Raw genomic sequence first — 19097 nt, 5'->3', positions numbered from 1 at the left:
CTGATGGTCTGCAACGGCCGTGGTGGGCTGGGACGGGCTGTGGTGAGCTGGGACGGGCTGGGAAGGGCTGTGGTGGGTTGTGGTGAGCTGGGACGACCTCTGGTGGGCTGGGACGGGCTGTGACGGGCTGTGGTGGGCTGTGGTAAGCTGGGACGGGCTCAGGTGGGTTGGGGCAGGCTGTGGTGGGCTGTGGTGGGCGGGGACGGGCTTTGGTGGGTTAGTGGTGGGCTGGGACGATCTCTTGTGGTCTGGGACAGGCTGTGGTGGGCTGTGGTGAGCTGGGACGGGCTCTGGTGGGTTGGCACGGGGCGTGGTGGGGTGTGGTGGGCTGGGACGGGCTGTGGTGGGCTGGGACGGGCTCTGGTGGTCTGGGACATACTGTGGTGGGCTGGGACGGGCTGGGACGGGCTGTGGTGCTCTGTGGTGGGCTGGGACATGCCGTGGTGGGCCGTGGTGGGCTTGGATGGGCCGTGGTGGGCTGTGGTCTGCCGTGGTGGGCTGTGGTCGGCCGTGGTGGGCTGTGACGGGCTGTGGTCGGTTGTGGTGGGCTGGGACGGGCTGTGGTGGGCTGAGATGGGATGTGGTGGTGTGGGACAGGCTGTAATGGGCTGGGATGGGCTGTGGTGCGCCTTGGTGGGCTGTGTTGGGCCCGGATGGGCCGTGGTGGGCTGTGGTGGGCCGTGGTGGGCTGGGACGGGCTGTGGTGGGCTGGGACGGGCCGTGGTTGGCTGGGACGGGCTGTGGTGGGCTGTGGTGTGATGGGACGGGCTGTGGTGGGCTGGGATCGGCTGGGATAGGCTGTGGTTGGTTATGGTGGGCTGGGAAGAGCTGTGGTGGTCTGGGACAAGCTGTGGTGGGCTGTGGTGGGCTGGGACGGGCTGTGGTGGGCTGAGGCGGGCTGTGGTGGGCTTCACGGGCTGCGGTGGGCTGTGGTGGGCTGTGGTGGCCTGGGACGTGCTGTGGTGGGCTGGGACGGGCTGTGGTGGGCTGTGGTGGGTTCTGAAGGGCTGTGGTGGGCTGTGGTGGGTTGGGACACGCTGTGGTGGGTAGGGACGGGCTGTGGTGGGCTGTGGTGTGTTGTGACGGGTTGGCACGGGCTGGGACGGGCCGTGGTGGGCTGGGATGGGCTGCGGTGGGCTGTGGTGGGCTGGGACAGGCTGTGGTGGGTTGGGACGGGCTGGGACGGGCTGGGACGGGCAGTGGTGGGCTGGGACGGGCTGTGGTGGGCTGGGACGGGCTGTGGTGGGCTGGGACGGGCTGTGGTGGGCTGGGACAGTCTGGTGTGGGCTGTGGTAAGCTGGGACGGGCTGTGGTGGGCTGTGATGGGCTGTGGTGTGCTGGGACGGGCTTTGGAGGGTTGGGACGGGCCGGGACGGGCTGGGACGGGTAGTGGTGGGCTGGGACGGTCTGTGGTGGGCTGTGGTAAGCTGGGACGGGCTGTGGTGGGCTGTGATGGGCTGTGGTGGGCTGTGGTGTGCTGGGACGGGCTGCGGTGGGCCGGGACGGGCCGTGGTGGGCTGTGGTGCGCCGTGTTTATCTGGGACGAGCTGTGGTGGGCCATGGCAGGCCGTGGTGGGCTGGGAGGGGCCGTGGCGGGCTGCGGTGGGCTGGGACGGGCTGTGGTGGGCTGGGACAGGCTCTGGTGGGCCGGGACAGACTCTGGTGCGCTGTGGTGGGCTGTGGTGGGCTATGGTGCGCTGTGGTGGGTTGTGGTGAGCTAGAACGGGTTGTGGTTTGGCTGGGACGGGCTATAGTGGGCTGGGACGGGATTGTGGTGGGCTGTGACGGGCTCTGATGGTCTGCGGCGGCCGTGGTGGGCTGGGACGGGCCGTGGTGGGCTGGGACGGGCTGTGGTGACCTGGGACGGGCCATGGTGGGCTGGGACGGGCCGTGGTGGGCTGGGACGGGCCGTGGTGGGCTGGGACAAGTCGTGGTGGGCTGGGACGGGCTGTGGTGGGCTGCGGTGAGTAGGGACGGGCTGTGGTGGGCTGGGACAGGCTGTGGTGGGCCGTGGTGGGCTGGGACGGGCCGTGGTGGAATGGGATGGGCTGGGATGGGCTGTGGTGGGCTGCGGTGGGCTGGAACAGACTGTGGTGGGCGGGGACGGGCTGGGACGGTCTGTGGTGTGCTGGGACGAGCTGTGCTGGATTGTGGAGAGCTGGGATGGGCTGTTACGGCCTGTGGTGGGCTGCGACGGGCTCTGGTGGTCTGGGACAGGCTGGGACGGGTTGTGGTGGGCTGGGATGGCCTTGGACGGGCTGTGGTGGGCGGGGACGGGCTGTGGTGGGCTGGGACGGGTTGTGGTGGGCTGCGACGGGCTTTGGTGAGCTTTGGTAAGCTGGGACGGGCTGTGGTGGGCTAGGACGGGTTGTGGTGGGCTGAGACGGGCTATGGTGGGCTGCGACGAGCTGTGGTGGGTTGTGGAGAGCTGGGATGGGCTGTGACGGCCTGTGGTTGGCTGGGACGGGCTCTGGTGGTCTGGGACGGGCTGGGACGGGCTCTGGTGGTCTGGGACGGGCTGGGACGAGCTGGGACGGGCTGGGACGGGCTGGGACGTGCTGGGATGGGCTGTGGTGGGCTGGGACTCGGTGTGGTGGAATGGGACGGGCTGGGACAGGCTGTGATGGGCTGGGACAGGCTGTGGTGGGCTGTGGTGAGCTGGGACGGGCTGTGGTGTGCTGTGGTGGGCTGTGGTGGGCTGGGACGGGCTGTGGTGGGCTGGGACGGGTTTCGGTGGGCTAGGACGGGCTGCGGTGGGCTGGGACGGGCTGCGGTGGGCTGGGATAAGCTGTGTTGGGCTGCGACGGGCTGTGGTAGGCTGGGATGAGCTGTGGAGGGTTGGGACGGGCTGTGGAGGGTTGTGGAGGGCTGTGCTGGGCTTGGACAGGCTGTGGTGGGCTGAGATGGGCCGTGGTGGTCCGTGGTGGGCTGGGACGGGCCGTACTGGGCTAGGACGGGCTGTGATGGGCCGTGGTGGGCTGGGACGGGCTGTGGTGGGCTGGGACGGGCCGTGGTGGGCTGGGACAGGCTGTGGTGGGCTGTGGTGGACTGGGAAGGGCCGTGGTGGGCCGTGGTGTGCTCTGGTGGGCCATGGTGGACCGTGGTTGGCTGTGGTGGGCCGGGACAGGCCGTGGTTAGCCGTGCTGGGCTGAAACAGGCTGGGACGGGCTCTGGTGGGCTGGGACGGGCTGTGGTGGGCTGGGACGGGCCGTGGTGGGCTGGGACGGGCTGTGGTGGGCTGTGGTGGGCTGGGACGGGCTGTGGTCGTCTGGGACGGGTTGTGGTGAGCTGAGACGGGCCGTGGTGGTCTGAGACAGGCCGTGGTGGGCTAAGACGGGCCGTGGTGGGCTGGGACGGGCTGGTACTTGCTGTGGTGGGCTGTTACGGGCTCTGGTGTGCTGTGAGAGGCTGTGGTGGTCTGGGACGAGCTGGGTCAGGCTGTGGTGGGCTGGGACGGGCTGTGGTGGGCTGGGACGGGCTGTGGTGGGCCGTAGTGGGCTGTGGTGGGCTGGGACGGGCTGTGGTGGTCTGTGACAAGCTCTTGTGGGCCGTGGTGGGCTGGGACGAGCTGTGGTGGGCTCTGGTGGGCTCTGGTGGGCTGGGACGGACTGTCGTGGGCTGGGACGAGCTGTCGTGGGCTGGGACGGGCTGGGACGGGTTGGGATAGGCTGCGGTGGGCCGTGGTGTGATGTGCTGGGCCGTGGTGGGCTGGGATAGGCTGTGGTGAGCTGAGACGGGCTCTGGAGGTCTGTGGTGGGCTAGGATGGCTTGTGGTGGGCTGGGACGGGCTGTGGTGGGCCGTGGTGGGCTGTGGTGGGTTTTCGTGGGCCGTGGTAAGCTGGGACGGGCTGTGGTGGGCTGGGACGGGCTGCGGTGGGTTGTGGAGAGCTGGGACGGGCTGTGACGGGCTGTGGTGGGCTGCGACGGGCTCTGGGGGTCTGGGACAGGCTTGGACGAGCTGGGACAGGCTGGGACAGGCTGTGGTGGGCTGAGACGGGCTGTGGTGGGCTGGGACGGGCTCTGGTGGTCTGGGACATACTGTGGTGGGCTGGGACGGGCTGGGACGGGCTGTGGTGCTCTGTGGTGGGCTGGGACGTGCCGTGGTGGACCGTGGTGGGCTTGGATGGGCCGTGGTGGGCTTGGATGGGCCGTGGTGGGCTGTGGTCGGCCGTGGTGGGCTGTGGTGGGCTGTGGTCGGTTGTGGTGGGCTGGGACGGGCTGTGGTGGGCTGAGATGGGATGTGGTGGTCTGGGACAGGCTGTAATGGGCTGGGATAGGCTGTGGTGCGCCTTGGTGGGCTGTGTTGGGCCCGGATGGGCCGTGGTGGGCTGGGACGGGCTGTGGTGGGCTGGGACGGGCCGTGGTTGGCTGGGACGGGCTGTGGTGGGCTGTGGTGTGATGGGACGGGCTGTGGTGGGCTGGGATCGGCTGGGATAGGCTGTGGTTGGTTATGGTGGGCTGGGAGGAGCTGTGGTGGTCTGGGACAAGCTGTGGTGGGCTGGGACGGGCTGTGGTGGGCTGGGACGGGCTGTAGTGGGCTGAGGCGGGCTGTGGTGGGCTGGCACGGGCTGTGGTGGGCTGTGGTGGTCTGTGGTGGGCTGGGACGGGCTGTGGTGGGCTGTGGTGGGTTCTGAAGGGCTGTGGTGGGCTGTGGTGGGTTGGGACACGCTGTGGTGGGTAGGGACGGGCTGTGGTGGGCTCTGGTGTGTTGTGACGGGTTGGCATGGGCTGGGACCGGCCGTGGTGGGCTGGGATGGGCTGCGGTGGGCTGTGGTGGGCTGGGACAGGCTGTGGTGAGCTGAGACGGGCTCTGGAGGGCTGTGGTGGGCTGGGACGGGCTGTGGTGAACTGTGGTGGGCCGTGGTGGGCTTTCGTGGGCTGTGGTGGGCTGGGACGGGCTGTGGTGGGCGAGGACGGGCTGGGACGGGCTGTGGTGGGTTGTGGAGAGCTGTGACGGGCTGTAGTGGGCTGCGACGGGCTCTGGTGGTCTGGGACGGGCTGGGACAGGCTGGGACGGGCTGTGGTGGGCTGAGACGGGCTGGGAGGGGCTGGGACGGGCTGTGGTGGTCTGGGACGGGCTGTGTTGGGCGGGGACGGGCTGTGGTGGGCTGGAACGGACTGTGGTGGTCCTGGACGGGCTCTGGTGGGCTGTGGTGGGCTGGGATGGGCTGTGGTGAGCTGGGACGGGCTGGGACGGGCTGTGGGTGGCTGGGACGGGCTGTGGTGGGCTGGGACTTGCTGTGGTGTGCTGTGGTTTGTCCATCAAACAGCTTCTCTGTTTTTCTGTCTCTCAGGCCAACAGTTTTACCGTCTCCTCGGTCTCTGCCCCCTCTTGGCTTCATCGTTTCATTATTAGAAAGAAAGGACAGGACCTGGCCAAAATAACTCAGCAGATGCCAAAGGTATGGGTGAGCTGGTTAGCTTAGCACCCCCCACGTAGAAAAAGGTTTAGTCCAGATCACTCGTCACGAAAGAGAGAGGTGTATTCTAGCGTGGGTAAAACCAGGGGGAAATGACACAGATCTTTGCTGTTCAAGGGAACCCTCTCTTTTACTGCTGCAAACACTGCTCCTCCTATGTTATTGTCATGGGTTGAGCCCTTCCAAGGAAGCTTTATGTGGTGCTGTTTTGAGAACTGATGTAGTAGGATACCTGGAAATGGCGAGTGCAGCAAGGCTTCTCCCTGGGGAGTTAGACGGTATCTAGATAAAGGCTAAATGAGTAAACTTCTCCAAAGCCCTTGCAGAAACCGGGACGGCACCAGAGCCTTGGGCTCTAGGCACTGCCATATGGCCGAAATTGTTAAGTTTCTGACTTGTAAAATTGTGGGGATTTGGTCTGGGCTTTTGGGGAAGGAGCACATCTCTCAGTGGCAGGGATCGATGGTGTAGGCCTGACCAAAAGCATTGGCCTGGCTTGGATCTTGGCAAATTCTGAAGAGATTCATTGTCCTTCACCTCAAGGTTCACATCAAATTCACTGGAGGAGAGGATAACATCACTTTGGAAGGACCTACAGAAGATGTGCATGTGGCTCAGGAACAGATTGAAGCCGTGCTCAAGGAACTGGTGAGCTGCAGTTACTAGTTCCAGTAAGAAACTGGGGGAAGAAGGGGCAACAGAGCAGAGGTGATGAGGTGTTTGTCACATCCATAGGATGTCTTGGCATGCTTAATCGAACTTGCAGGAGACAAATTGTGTGGCAGGTGGATGACACCCCTTGGTCATCCATAGCATCCTTGAAAAGTCAGCATTAATTTTTTTGGTGCGGAGAAGGAAGGATTCTCTTGGTTATAGCTGGAGAGGCATAGAAGTGAGTCTTTTCAATGTTTCATGAGCACAATGCTCTCTTCTCAAAGCAGAGGAATGCTTGTGCTCTGCTTAAGAGCAGAAGTGCTTGTAGCTGACCGCTGGTGAGTCAGTGCCAATACTGGCAGTAGGCAGTTACTTAGGGCACGAGACAGAAGCGGTGGCCTGTCCTACCTGGCCCTATATAATATAATATATAATATTGGACATACATACATATATAGATATAGATATAAAAATATAATTCTTTTTAGATCCACGGGATGGATTACGCAATAATCAAGGCTGACCACCAATTCCACCGACACCTCATTGGCAAGAACGCAGCTAAACGGTAAGTGGAGTGCCTTTCTAGTCCTTCCCATGCTCACACTCTTCGTGTTTAGTAGATGGTATCAGGGGCTCTGTAGCTCACCCAGTGTGCTGTCTCCATCACGTTTCCTCTGCTTTCCTGGAGTGGTGGTGGTACAAGGAGAGAAATGGGCCGTCAGGCCTTGCGATGGCTTTAACGTGTGAAAGTACCTTGGGAGCCTGAACAGTAGTGGAATTACTTCTCTGTGCGAATGACATTTTAGCAGCCAGTTGTGGGTGGTGGAAATGTGCTTGGTGAGCTTCTCCCTGTAGAGGAATGAAGGCGGTGGGTTGATTAGCATTGATAACACGCAGCTGTGGCCTTGCCTCAGAGGCAGTGGGTTGATTGACGTGGATGACGTGCAGGTGTAGCTGGTTCCCGCTAAGGGGTTAAATAGCCCTGTGGCTTGTGGGAGAGGGTGTCAGCTGGAGGAGGAGCAGTGTGGTCTGGCCTCTGGAGGAAGGCGCTACAGCACCGGCAGTAGAATATGGTCAACGGTAAAGCCTTGTTGCGGTCTGCTAGTTTGATAGCACTGCAACGTGACCCCAGCCAAGAGTTTGGGGTAGAAAGGAACGATTGTCCTCTGCTCTAAATGTGATACTGTTTGGGGAAGAAACACGCCTCGCTCTGACAAGGGAACAATGGGCTCTGTAGATGCCACGGTATTTACTTGGACAGGCTCTCGTGTGGCACAGGTCTGCTCTCAGTGAACTCCAGGGGGAAGAGGCAATTTCCCCTGTCTCAACCCTACCCCGCTGAGCCCTTCCCAGAGGCGGCTTTACTTCTTCAACAGCCTCTGAGCAGTGATAATCAAGGTGCCTTGCTTCCAGGTCTTTGCCTAGCAGATGGCGTCACCACAGTCCTTGCCTCGAAGTGAACAGGATGAAGGATCTGTACAAGGTGTCTGTGCGCATTCCCCCGGACAACGAGAAGAGCAACCCGATCAGAATGGAAGGAGACCCACAGGGGGTCCCACAGGCCAAGAAAGAGCTGCTGGAACTCGCTTCCCGTATGGTGAGTGGGTAGGACGTGATGTTTGGGAGACTGCAGGGTTTGGGCTCTCGTGTTCCCTTGTAACCTTCTGGTGCGAGTGTGTGCCCCTTGCCCACCGAGCACTTGGATCTCATGACAAGTGCAAGTTCCTCTTCACAAATGTCTTCCCCTGTTCCCTCGGGTAGCCTTTCTCTGTCAACGCAGAGTGAATTTTGTCTGGAGAAAAGAGGGACAGTGCTGGCAAGTAAACCGTCGGGCAGCAAACCGCTAAGTCAAAGTAGATGGCTCTCCGGCTGAACACTCAGTGTGCCCTCTGTTCCCATCAGGAAAATGAACACGCTGCGGACCTAATCGTTGAGCAGAAATTCCACCGGACCATCATTGGGCAGAAGGCTGAGCGGGTCTGGGAAATCCGGGAGCAATTCCCAGAGGTAAGGCTTTGTAGGAGAGGAGGAATCCAGAGGGGATATTTCCTACATGGGTAGTAGGCCTGTCGTCACAGAAGTCGTAACTTTAGTGGCTCTGTAGCGCAAGTGTCTGAGAAGATAGTTCTTTTAGCCAGAGGCCGCTAACACGGTTCCCCGTTTCTGAATGGGAAAAGGGCATGAGTAGGATCCCCCCAACCTTTGCATGTGTCTGACACAAGGGTTCTTGCTTTTGCTTGAGCTAACTAGAAATGACCGCTCCTGCAGGTTATCATCAGCTTCCCAGACCCTGCACACAAGAGTGACATCGTCCAACTCCGAGGTCCCAAAAACGAGGTGGAGAAGTGCACCGAGTACATGCAAAAGATGGTGGCAGACCTGGTAAGGAGGTCTTCTGCCTGCTCTTCCCTCCTACGTGCCTGGATAACCCTGGGGCAAAGCAGAGCTCTACTGGCTTGGGTAGAGCTAAAACACCTCAAGAGGAGGGAGCTGTCAGCTCTGTTTTGGCTGAATGGAGGCAGGGGGATAGTACCTGTTATGGGAAGGCTATAGGGGAACGTCCTTGCCTTTGTTTAGTCTTACAAAAGTCCCTCGTATAGAGAACTTCCTTGGGTCTAAGCCTGTTTTCAAAAGCTCGTTTATCAGAGCTCCTGAAGTCGGGCCTCCCTTGCCACGACAGTGTAAACTTCATGTCTCCCTTCCTTTCTCCCTTAGGTTGAAAACAGCTTTTCTATTTCTGTCCCCATCTGCAAACAGTTCCACAAGAACATCATAGCGAAAGGAGGTGCCAAAATCAAGAAGGTGAGATACTGTTCCTAACACAGGTGGGCCGGGACGGGCCGCGGTGGGCCGGGACGGGCTGGGACAGGCTGTAACCGGCTGTGGTGGGCTGTGTTGGGCTGGGGCGGGTAGGACGGGCTGGGACTGGCTTTGTTGGGCTGTGGTGGGCTGGGACGGGCCGGGACGGGCTGGGACGGGCCGGGACGGGCCATGGTGGGCTGGGACGGTCTGTGGTGGGCTGGGACGAGCCGTAGTAGGCCGGGACGGGCCGTGGTGGGCGGGGACGGGCCGTGGTGGCCCGGGACGGGCTGGGACAGGCTGTAACCAGCTGTGGTGTGCTGTGGTGGGCTGGGACGGGCCGTGGTGGGCTGGGACAGGCCGGGGTGGGCTGGGACGGGCCAGTACTTGATGTGATGGGCTGGGACGGGCCGTGATGGGCTGTGGTGTGCCGTGATGGGCTGTGGTGTGCCGTGGTGGGCTGTGGTGTGCCGTGGTGGGCTGGGACGGGCCGTGGTGGGCTGGGACGGGCCGTGGTGGGCTGGGACGGGCCGTGGTGGGCTGTGGTGGGCTGGGACGGGCCGTGGTGGGCTGTGGTGTGCCGTGATGGGCTGGGACGGGCCGTGGTGGGCTGTGGTGGGCAGGGACGGGCCGTGGTTGGTTGTGGTGGGCTGGGACGGGCTGTGGTGGGCTGGGACGGGCTGTGATGAACTGAGACGGGCTGTGGTGGGCCGTGTTGGGATGGGACAGGCCCTGGTGGGCTGTGGTGTGCTGGGACGTGCTGTGGTGTGCTGGGACGGGCTGTGGTGGGCTGGGATGGGCTGTGGTGGGCTGGGACGTGCTGTGGTGTGCTGGGATGGGCTGTGGTGGGCTGGGACGGGCTGCGGTGGGCTGTGGTGGGCTGGGACTGGCTGCGGTGGGCTGTGGTGGGCTGGGACCGGCTGCGGTGGGCTGTGGTGGGCTGGGAACGGCTGCGGTGGGCTGTGGTGAGCTGGGACGGGATGCGGTGGGCTGGAATGGGCTGTGCCGTGCTGGAACGGTCTGGGACGAGTTGTGGTGAGTGTGGTGGGCTGGGACGGGCTGGGACGGACTGTGTTTGGCTGGGACGGGCTGTGGTGGGCCGTGGTGGGCTGGGACAGGCTGTGGTGAGCTGAGACGGGCTGTGGTGGGCTGTGTCGGGCTGGTACGAGCTGTGATGGGGTGGGACGGGCTGTGGTGGTCTGCGGTAGGCTGTGGTGTGCTGTAGTGGCCTGTGGTGGGCGGGGACGGGCTGTGGTGGGCGGGGACGGGCTGTGGTGGGCGGGGACGGGCTGTGGTGAGCTGTGGAGAGCCGTGGTGAGCTGTGGAGAGCCGTGGTGGGCTGGGACGGGCCGTGGTGGGCTGGGACGGGCCGTGGTGGGCTGGGACGGGCCGTTGTGGGCTGGGACGGGCTCTGGTGGTGAGCAGAGACGGCCTGTGTTGGGCTGGGACGGGCTGTGATAAGCTGTAACCGGCTGTGGTGGGCTGTGTTGGGCTGGGACGGGCTGTGATAAGCTGTAACCGGCTGTGGTGGGCTGTGTTGGGCTGGGACGGGTCGTGGTGGGCTGGGGCGGGTTGGGACGGGCTGGGACTGGCTTTGGTGGGCCGTGGCGGGCTGGGACGGGCCGTGGCGGGCTGGGACGGGCCGTGGCGGGCTGGGACGGACCGTGGCGGGCTGGGACGGGCTGTGGTGGGCTGGGACGAGCCGTAGTAGGCCGGGATGGGCCGTGGTGGGTTGTTATGGGCCGTGGTGGGCCGGGACGGGCCGTGGTGGGCCGGGACGGGCCGTGGTGGGCTGGGACGGGCTGTGGTGGGCCGTGGTTCGCTGTGGTGGGCCGTGGTGGGCTGGGACGGGCCGTGGTTATCTGTGGTGGGCCGTGGTGGGCTGGGACAAGCTATGGTGGGCTGTGGTGGGTTCTGGTGAGCTTGAGACGGGCTGTGGTGGGCTGGGACAGGCTGGGACGAGCTCTGGTGGTCTGGGACAGGCTGTGGTGGGCTCGGACGGGCTGGGACGGGCTGTGGTGGGCCGTGGTGGGCTGGGACGGGCCGTGGTGAGCTGGGACGTGCTGGGATGGACTGGGACGGGCTGTGGTGGGCTGGAACGGGCTGTGGTGAGCTGGAACGGGCTGTGGTGGGGCGTGGTTGGCTGGGACAGGCCGTGGCGAACTGTGGTGGGCTGTGGTGGGCCGTCGTGGGCCGTTTTGGGCCGGTATGGGAAGGGATGGTCTATGTTGGGCCGTGGTGGGCTGGGACAGGTCATGGTGGGCTGGGACGGGCTGCGGTGGACTGTGGTGGGCTGTGGTGGGCCGTGGTGGGCTGGGACAGGCCGTGGTGGGCTGTGGTGGGCCGTGGTGGGCTGGGACAGGCCGTAGTGGGCTGTGGTGGGCCGTGGTGGGCTGGGACAGGCCGTGGTGGGCTGTGGTGGGCCGTGGTGGGCTGGGACAGGCTGTGGTGGGCTTTGGTGGGTTCTTGTGAGCTTGAGATGGGCTGTGGTGGGCTGGGACGGGCTGGGACAGGCTCTGGTGGTCTGGAACGAGCTGTGATGGGCTGCAATGGGCTGTGGTGTGCTGGGACGGGCTCTGGTGGGCTGTGTTGGGCTGGGACGGGCTGTGGTGGGCTGGGACGGGCTGTGGTGGGCGGGGACGGGCTGTGGTGGGCTGTGACGGGCTGGGATGGGCTGTGGCAAGCTGGAATGGGCTGCGGTGGACTGGGACGGGCTGTGGTGGGCTGGGACGGGCTGTGGTGGGCTGGGACGGGCTGTGGTGGGCTGGGACGGGCTGTGGTGGGCTGGGACGAGCTAAGGTGGGCTGGGACGGGCTGCGGTGGGCTGGGACGGGCTGCGGTGGGTTGGGACGGGCTGCGGTGGTCTGGGACGAGCCGTAGTAGGCCGGGACGGGCTGTGGTGGGCTGGGACGGGCCGTGGTGTGTTGTTACAGGCCATGGTGGGCTGGGACAGGCTGTGGTGCGCTGTGGTGGACCGTGGTGGGCTGTGATGGGCTATGGTAAGCTGGGACGGGATGTGGTAAGCTGGGACGGGCTTTCGTGGGCGGGGACGGGCTGCGGTGGGCTGGGACGGGCTGGGGTGGGCTGGGAAGGCCTGGGACGGGCTGGGACGAGCTGTGACGGGCTGGGACGGGCTGCGGTGGGCTGGGAAGTCCTGGGACGGGACGGGACGAGCTGCAACGGGACGGGACAGGCTGGGACGGGCTGTGCTGGGAAGGGACGGGACGGGTTGTGGTGGGCTGGGACGGGACGGGCTGTTCTGGGACGGGACGGGACGAGACGGGCTGGGATGGGCCGGGACTGGCTCTGGTGGGCCGTGGTGGGCCGGGACGGGACGGGCCATGGGGGGCCGGGATGGGCCGTGGTGGGGTGGGACGGGCTGTGGTGGGCTGGGACGGGCTGTGGTGGGTGTGGTGGGCTGGGAAGGGCTGTGGTGAGCTGAGACGGGCTGTGGTGGGCTGCGATGGAAAAGATGGTGGCAGACCTGGTAAGGAGGTCTGCCTGCTCTTCCCTTCTACGTGCCTGGATAACCCTGGGGCAAAGCAGAGCTCTACTGGCTTGGGTAGAGCTAAAACACCTCAAGAGGAGGGAGCTGTCGGCGCTGTTTTGGCTGAATGGAGGCAGGGGGTAGTACCTGTTATGGGAAGGCTATAGGGGAACGTCCTTGCCTTTGTTTAGTCTTACAAAAGTCCCTCGTATAGAGAACTTCCTTGAGTCTGTTTTCAAAAGCTCGTTTATCAGAGCTCCTGAAGTCGGGCCTCCCTTGCCACGACAGTGTAATCTTCATGTCTCCCTTCCTTTCTCCCTTAGGTTGAAAACAGCTTTTCTATTTCTGTCCCCATCTGCAAACAGTTCCACAAGAACATCATAGCGAAAGGAGGTGCCAAAATCAAGAAGGTGAGATACTGTTCCTAACACAGGTGGGCCGGGACGGGCCGTGGTGGGCCGGGACGGGCTGGGACAGGCTGTAACCGGCTGTGGTGGGCTGTCGTGAGCCATGGTGGGCCGTAGTGGGCTGTGGTGGGCGGGGACGGGCTGTGGTGGGCTGGGACGGTCTGTGGTGGGCTGGGACGGTCTGTGGTGGGCTGGGACGGTCTGTGGTGGGCTGGGACGGTCTGTGGTGGGCTGGGACGGGCTGCTGTGGGCTGGGACGGGCTGGGACAGGCTGGGATAGGCTGAGACATTCTGTGGTGTGCTGTGGTGGGCTCTGGTGGTCCGGGACGGGCTGTGGTTGGGCTGGGACGGGCTCTCGTGGGCTGGGACAAGCTGTGGTGGGCGGGGACGGGCTGTGGTGGTCCGGGAGGGGCTGTGGTGGTCCGGGAGGGGCTGTGGTGGTCCGGGAGGGGCTGTGGTGGTCCGGGAGGGGCTGTCGTGGTCCGGGAGGGGCTGTCGTGGTCCGGGACGGGCTGTGGTGGGCGGGGACGGGCTGTGGTGGGCGGGTACGGTCTGTGGTGGGCGGGTACGGTCTGTGGTGGGCTGGGACGGTCTGTGGTGTGCTGGGACAGGCTGTGGTGTGCTGGGAAGGGCTGTGGTGGGCTGGGACGGGCTTGGACAGGCTGGGACGGGCTGTGGTGGGCTGGGACGGGCTGCGGTGTGCTGGGACGGGCTGTGGTTTGCTGGGGTCATGTGTGAATGGCTGGGACGGGCTGTGGTGGACTGCGATAAGCTGTGGTGCGCTGGGACGGGCTGCGGTGGGCTGGGACGGGCTGTGGTTTGCTGGGATCATCTGTGATGGGCTGGGACGGGCTGTGGTGGGCTGTAGTAGGCTGAGACGGGCCGTGGTGGCCTGTGGTGGGCTGTGGTGGTCTGTGACGAGCTGTGGTGTGCTGGGATAAGCTGTGGTAGGCTGGGTTGGGCTGTGGAGGGCTGTGGCGGGCTGTGGTGGGGTGTCGTGACCTGTGGTGGGCTGTGAAAGGCTGCGGTGGGCTGGGACGGGTTGCGGTGGGCTGGGACGGGTTGTGGTGGGCTGGGACAGGCTGCGGTGGGCTGGGACGGGCTGTGGTGAGCTTGGACGGGCTGCGATGGGCTGGGACGGGTTGCGGTGGGCTGGGACGGGCTGCGGTGGGCTGGGACGGGCTGTGGTGGGTTGTGGTGGGCTGGGACGGGCTGTGGTGGGCTGGGACGGGCTGTGGTGGGCTGGGACGGGCTGTGGTGGGCTGGGACGAGCTAAGGTGGGCTGGGACGGGCTGCGGTGGGCTGTGTTGGGCTGGGACGGGCTGTGTTGTGCAGGGACGGGCTGTGGCTGGCGGTGATGGGCTGTGGTGCGCTGGGACAGGCTGTGAAGGGCTGTGGTGTGCGGTGACGGTCTGTAGTGAGCTGGGACAGGCTGGGAAGGGCTGTGGTGGGCTGTGGTGGGCTGGAACGGTTTGTGGTGATCTGGAACGGGCTGTGATGGGCTGGGACGGGCTGTGGTGGGCTGGGACGGGCTGTGGTGTGCTGGGAAGGGCTGTTTTTGGCTGGGACGGGCTTGGACAGGCTGGGACGGGCTGTGGTGGGCTGGGACGGGCTGCGGTGTGCTGGGACGGGCTGTGGTTTGCTGGGGTCATGTGTGAATGGCTGGGACGGGCTGTGGTGGACTGCGATAAGCTGTGGTGCGCTGGGACGGGCTGTGGTGGGCTGGGACGGGCTGTGGTATGCGGGGATGGGCTGTGGTGTGCTGGGACGGGCTGTGGTGGGCAAGGACGCACTGTGGGGGGCCGGGACGGGCTGTGGTGGGCTATGGTGAGCTGGGACGGGCTGTGGTGGGCTGAAATGGTCTGTGGCGGGCTGTGGAGGGCTGGGACATGCTGTGTTGGTCTGGAAGGGGCCGTGGTGGGCCGTGGTGGGCTGTGGGTGGCCGTGGTGGGCTGTGGGTGGCCGTGGTGGGCTGTGCTGGGCTGTGCTGGGCTGGGACGGGCTGTGCTGGGCTGGGACGGGCTGTGATGGGCTGGGACGGACTGCGGTGGGCCGGGATGGTCTGTGGTGGGCTGGGAAGGGCTGGGACGGGCTGTGGTGGGCTGGGACGGGCTGTGGTGGGCTGGGACAGGCCGTGGTGGGCTGTGGTGGGCTGTGGTAAGCTGGGACGGGCTCTGGTGGGCTGGGACGGTCTGTGGTGAGCTGTGGTGGGCTGGGACGGGCTGTGGTGGGCTGGGACAAGCTGTGGTGGGCTCTGGTAGGATGGGACTGGCTGTGGTGGGCTGGGAAGGGCTGTGGTGGGCTGGGACAGACTGGCACGGGCTGTGGTGGGCTGGTATTGGCTGGCACGAACTGGGACGGGCCGTGGTTGGCTGGGACGGGCCGTGGTGGGCCGCGGTGGGCCGTTGTGGGCTGGGACGGGCCGTGGTGAACTGTGGTGAGCTGTGGTGGGCTGGGATGGGCTGTGGGGGGCTATGACGGGATGTGGTGAGCTGGGACAGGCTGTGGTGAGCTGGATCGGGCTGAGACGGGCTGTGGTGGGCCGGACGGGCTGGGACGTGCTGGGACGGGCTGTGGTGGGCTGTGGTGGGCTGGGACGAGCTGTGGTGGTCTATGGTAAGATGGGACGGGCTGGGACGGGATGTGGTGGGCCGCAATGGACTGGGACAGGCTGGGACGGGCTGTGGTGGGCTGGGACAGGCTGACATGGGCTGGGACGGGCTGGGACGCCTTGGACGGGTTGTGGTGGGCGGTGACGGGTTGTGGTGGGCGGGGAAGGGCTTTGGTGGGCTGGAACGGGCTTTGGTGGGCTGGGACGGGCTGTGGTGGGCTGGGACGAGCTGTGGTGGGCTGGGACGAGTTCTGGTGGGCTGGGACGGGCTGAGATGGGCTGGGACGGGCTGGGACGCCTTGGACGGGTTGTGGTGGGCGGTGACGGGTTGTGGTGGGCGGTGACGGGTTGTGGTGGGCTGGGACGGGCTTGGATGTGCTGTGGTGGGCGGGCACGGTCTGTGGTGGGCTGGAACAGGCTGTGGTGGGCTGGAACAGGCTGTGGTGGGTTGGGACGGGCTGTGGTAAGCTGTAATGGGTTGTGGTGGGCTGGGCTGGGCCGTGGTGGGTTGGGACGTGCCGTGGTGGGCCGGGACCGGTCTTGGTTGGCTGGGACGGGCCGTGGTGGGCCGGGACAGGCCGTAGTGGGTGGGGACAAGTTGTGGTGGGCGGGGACAAGTTGTGGTGGGCGGGGACGGGCTGTGGTGGGCTGGGACGCGCTGTGGTGTGCTGGGACGGGCTGTGGTGGGCTGGGACGGGCTGTGGTGGGCTGGGACGCGCTGCGGTAGGCTGGGAAGGGCTAGGACGGGCTGTGGTGGGCCAGGACCGGCCTTGGTTGGCCATGACGGGCTTTGGTGGGCCGGGCCGGGCTGTAGTGGGCGGGGACAAGTTGTGGTGGGCGGGGACAGGCTGTGGTGAGCAGGGAAGGGCTGTGGTGGCCTGGGACGGGCTGGGACGGGCTGTGGTGAGTGGGGACGGGCTGTGGTGGGCGGGGACGTGCTTTGGTGGGCTCTGGTGGGCTGGAAAGGGGTCTGGTGGGCTGGGACGGGCTGTGGTAAGCTGTAATGGGCTGTGGTGGGCTTGGACGGGCTGTGGTGGGTTGTGGTGAGCTGAGACGGGCTGTGGTGGGCTGTATTGTGCTGTGGTGGGCTGTGGCGGGCTGGGACGGGCTGTGGCAGGCTGGGACGGGCTGTGGTGGGCTGTGGTGGGACGGGACGGGCTGTGGTGGGCTGGGATGGGCTGTGGTGGTCTACGGTAGCCTGTGGTGTGCTGTAGTGGCCTGTGGTGGGCTGGGACGGGCTGTGGTAGGCTGTGGTGGGACGGAACGGTCTGTGGTGAGCCGGGACGGGCTGTGGTGTGCTGTGGTTTGTCCATCAAACAGCTTCTCTGTTTTTCTGTCTCTCAGGCCAACAGTTTTACCGTCTCCTCGGTCTCTGCCCCCTCTTGGCTTCATCGTTTCATTATTAGAAAGAAAGGACAGGACCTGGCCAAAATAACTCAGCAGATGCCAAAGGTATGGGTGAGCTGGTTAGCTTAGCACCCCCCACGTAGAAAAAGGTTTAGTCCAGATCACTCGTCACGAAAGAGAGAGGTGTATTCTAGCGTGGGTAAAACCAGGGGGAAATGACACAGATCTTTGCTGTTCAAGGGAACCCTCTCTTTTACTGCTGCAAACACTGCTCCTCCTATGTTATTGTCATGGGTTGAGCCCTTCCAAGGAAGCTTTATGTGGTGCTGTTTTGAGAACTGATGTAGTAGGATACCTGGAAATGGCGAGTGCAGCAAGGCTTCTCCCTGGGGAGTTAGACGGTATCTAGATAAAGGCTAAATGAGTAAACTTCTCCAAAGCCCTTGCAGAAACCGGGACGGCACCAGAGCCTTGGGCTCTAGGCACTGCCATATGGCCGAAATTGTTAAGTTTCTGACTTGTAAAATTGTGGGGATTTGGTCTGGGCTTTTGGGGAAGGAGCACATCTCTCAGTGGCAGGGATCGATGGTGTAGGCCTGACCAAAAGCATTGGCCTGGCTTGGATCTTGGCAAATTCTGAAGAGATTCATTGTCCTTCACCTCAAGGTTCACATCAAATTCACTGGAGGAGAGGATAACATCACTTTGGAAGGACCTACAGAAGATGTGCATGTGGCTCAGGAACAGATTGAAGCCGTGCTCAAGGAACTGGTGAGCTGCAGTTACTAGTTCCAGTAAGAAACTGGGGGAAGAAGGGGCAACAGAGCAGAGGTGATGAGGTGTTTGTCACATCCATAGGATGTCTTGGCATGCTTAATCGAACTTGCAGGAGACAAATTGTGTGGCAGGTGGATGACACCCCTTGGTCATCCATAGCATCCTTGAAAAGTCAGCATTAATTTTTTTGGTGCGGAGAAGGAAGGATTCTCTTGGTTATAGCTGGAGAGGCATAGAAGTGAGTCTTTTCAATGTTTCATGAGCACAATGCTCTCTTCTCAAAGCAGAGGAATGCTTGTGCTCTGCTTAAGAGCAGAAGTGCTTGTAGCTGACCGCTGGTGAGTCAGTGCCAATACTGGCAGTAGGCAGTTACTTAGGGCACGAGACAGAAGCGGTGGCCTGTCCTACCTGGCCCTATATAATATAATATATAATATTGGACATACATACATATATAGATATAGATATAAAAATATAATTCTTTTTAGATCCACGGGATGGATTACGCAATAATCAAGGCTGACCACCAATTCCACCGACACCTCATTGGCAAGAACGCAGCTAAACGGTAAGTGGAGTGCCTTTCTAGTCCTTCCCATGCTCACACTCTTCGTGTTTAGTAGATGGTATCAGGGGCTCTGTAGCTCACCCAGTGTGCTGTCTCCATCACGTTTCCTCTGCTTTCCTGGAGTGGTGGTGGTACAAGGAGAGAAATGGGCCGTCAGGCCTTGCGATGGCTTTAACGTGTGAAAGTACCTTGGGAGCCTGAACAGTAGTGGAATTACTTCTCTGTGCGAATGACATTTTAGCAGCCAGTTGTGGGTGGTGGAAATGTGCTTGGTGAGCTTCTCCCTGTAGAGGAATGAAGGCGGTGGGTTGATTAGCATTGATAACACGCAGCTGTGGCCTTGCCTCAGAGGCAGTGGGTTGATTGACGTGGATGACGTGCAGGTGTAGCTGGTTCCCGCTAAGGGGTTAAATAGCCCTGTGGCTTGTGGGAGAGGGTGTCAGCTGGAGGAGGAGCAGTGTGGTCTGGCCTCTGGAGGAAGGCGCTACAGCACCGGCAGTAGAATATGGTCAACGCTAAAGCCTTGTTGCGGTCTGCTAGTTTGATAGCACTGCAACGTGACCCCAGCCAAGAGTTTGGGGTAGAAAGGAACGATTATCCTCTGCTCTAAATGTGATACTGTTTGGGGAAGAAACACGCCTCGCTCTGACAAGGGAACAATGGGCTCTGTAGATGCCACGGTATTTACTTGGACAGGCTCTCGTGTGGCACAGGTCTGCTCTCAGTGAACTCCAGGGGGAAGAGGCAATTTCCCCTGTCTCAACCCTACCCCGCTGAGCCCTTCCCAGAGGCGGCTTTACTTCTTCAACAGCCTCTGAGCAGTGATAATCAAGGTGCCTTGCTTCCAGGTCTTTGCCTAGCAGATGGCGTCACCACAGTCCTTGCCTCGAAGTGAACAGGATGAAGGATCTGTACAAGGTGTCTGTGCGCATTCCCCCGGACAACGAGAAGAGCAACCCGATCAGAATGGAAGGAGACCCACAGGGGGTCCCACAGGCCAAGAAAGAGCTGCTGGAACTCGCTT

Source organism: Falco cherrug, chromosome 21, assembly GCF_023634085.1.
Source record: "Falco cherrug isolate bFalChe1 chromosome 21, bFalChe1.pri, whole genome shotgun sequence".
Taxonomy (NCBI): domain Eukaryota; kingdom Metazoa; phylum Chordata; class Aves; order Falconiformes; family Falconidae; genus Falco; species Falco cherrug.
Note: the sequence above shows the minus strand (reverse complement) of the source record.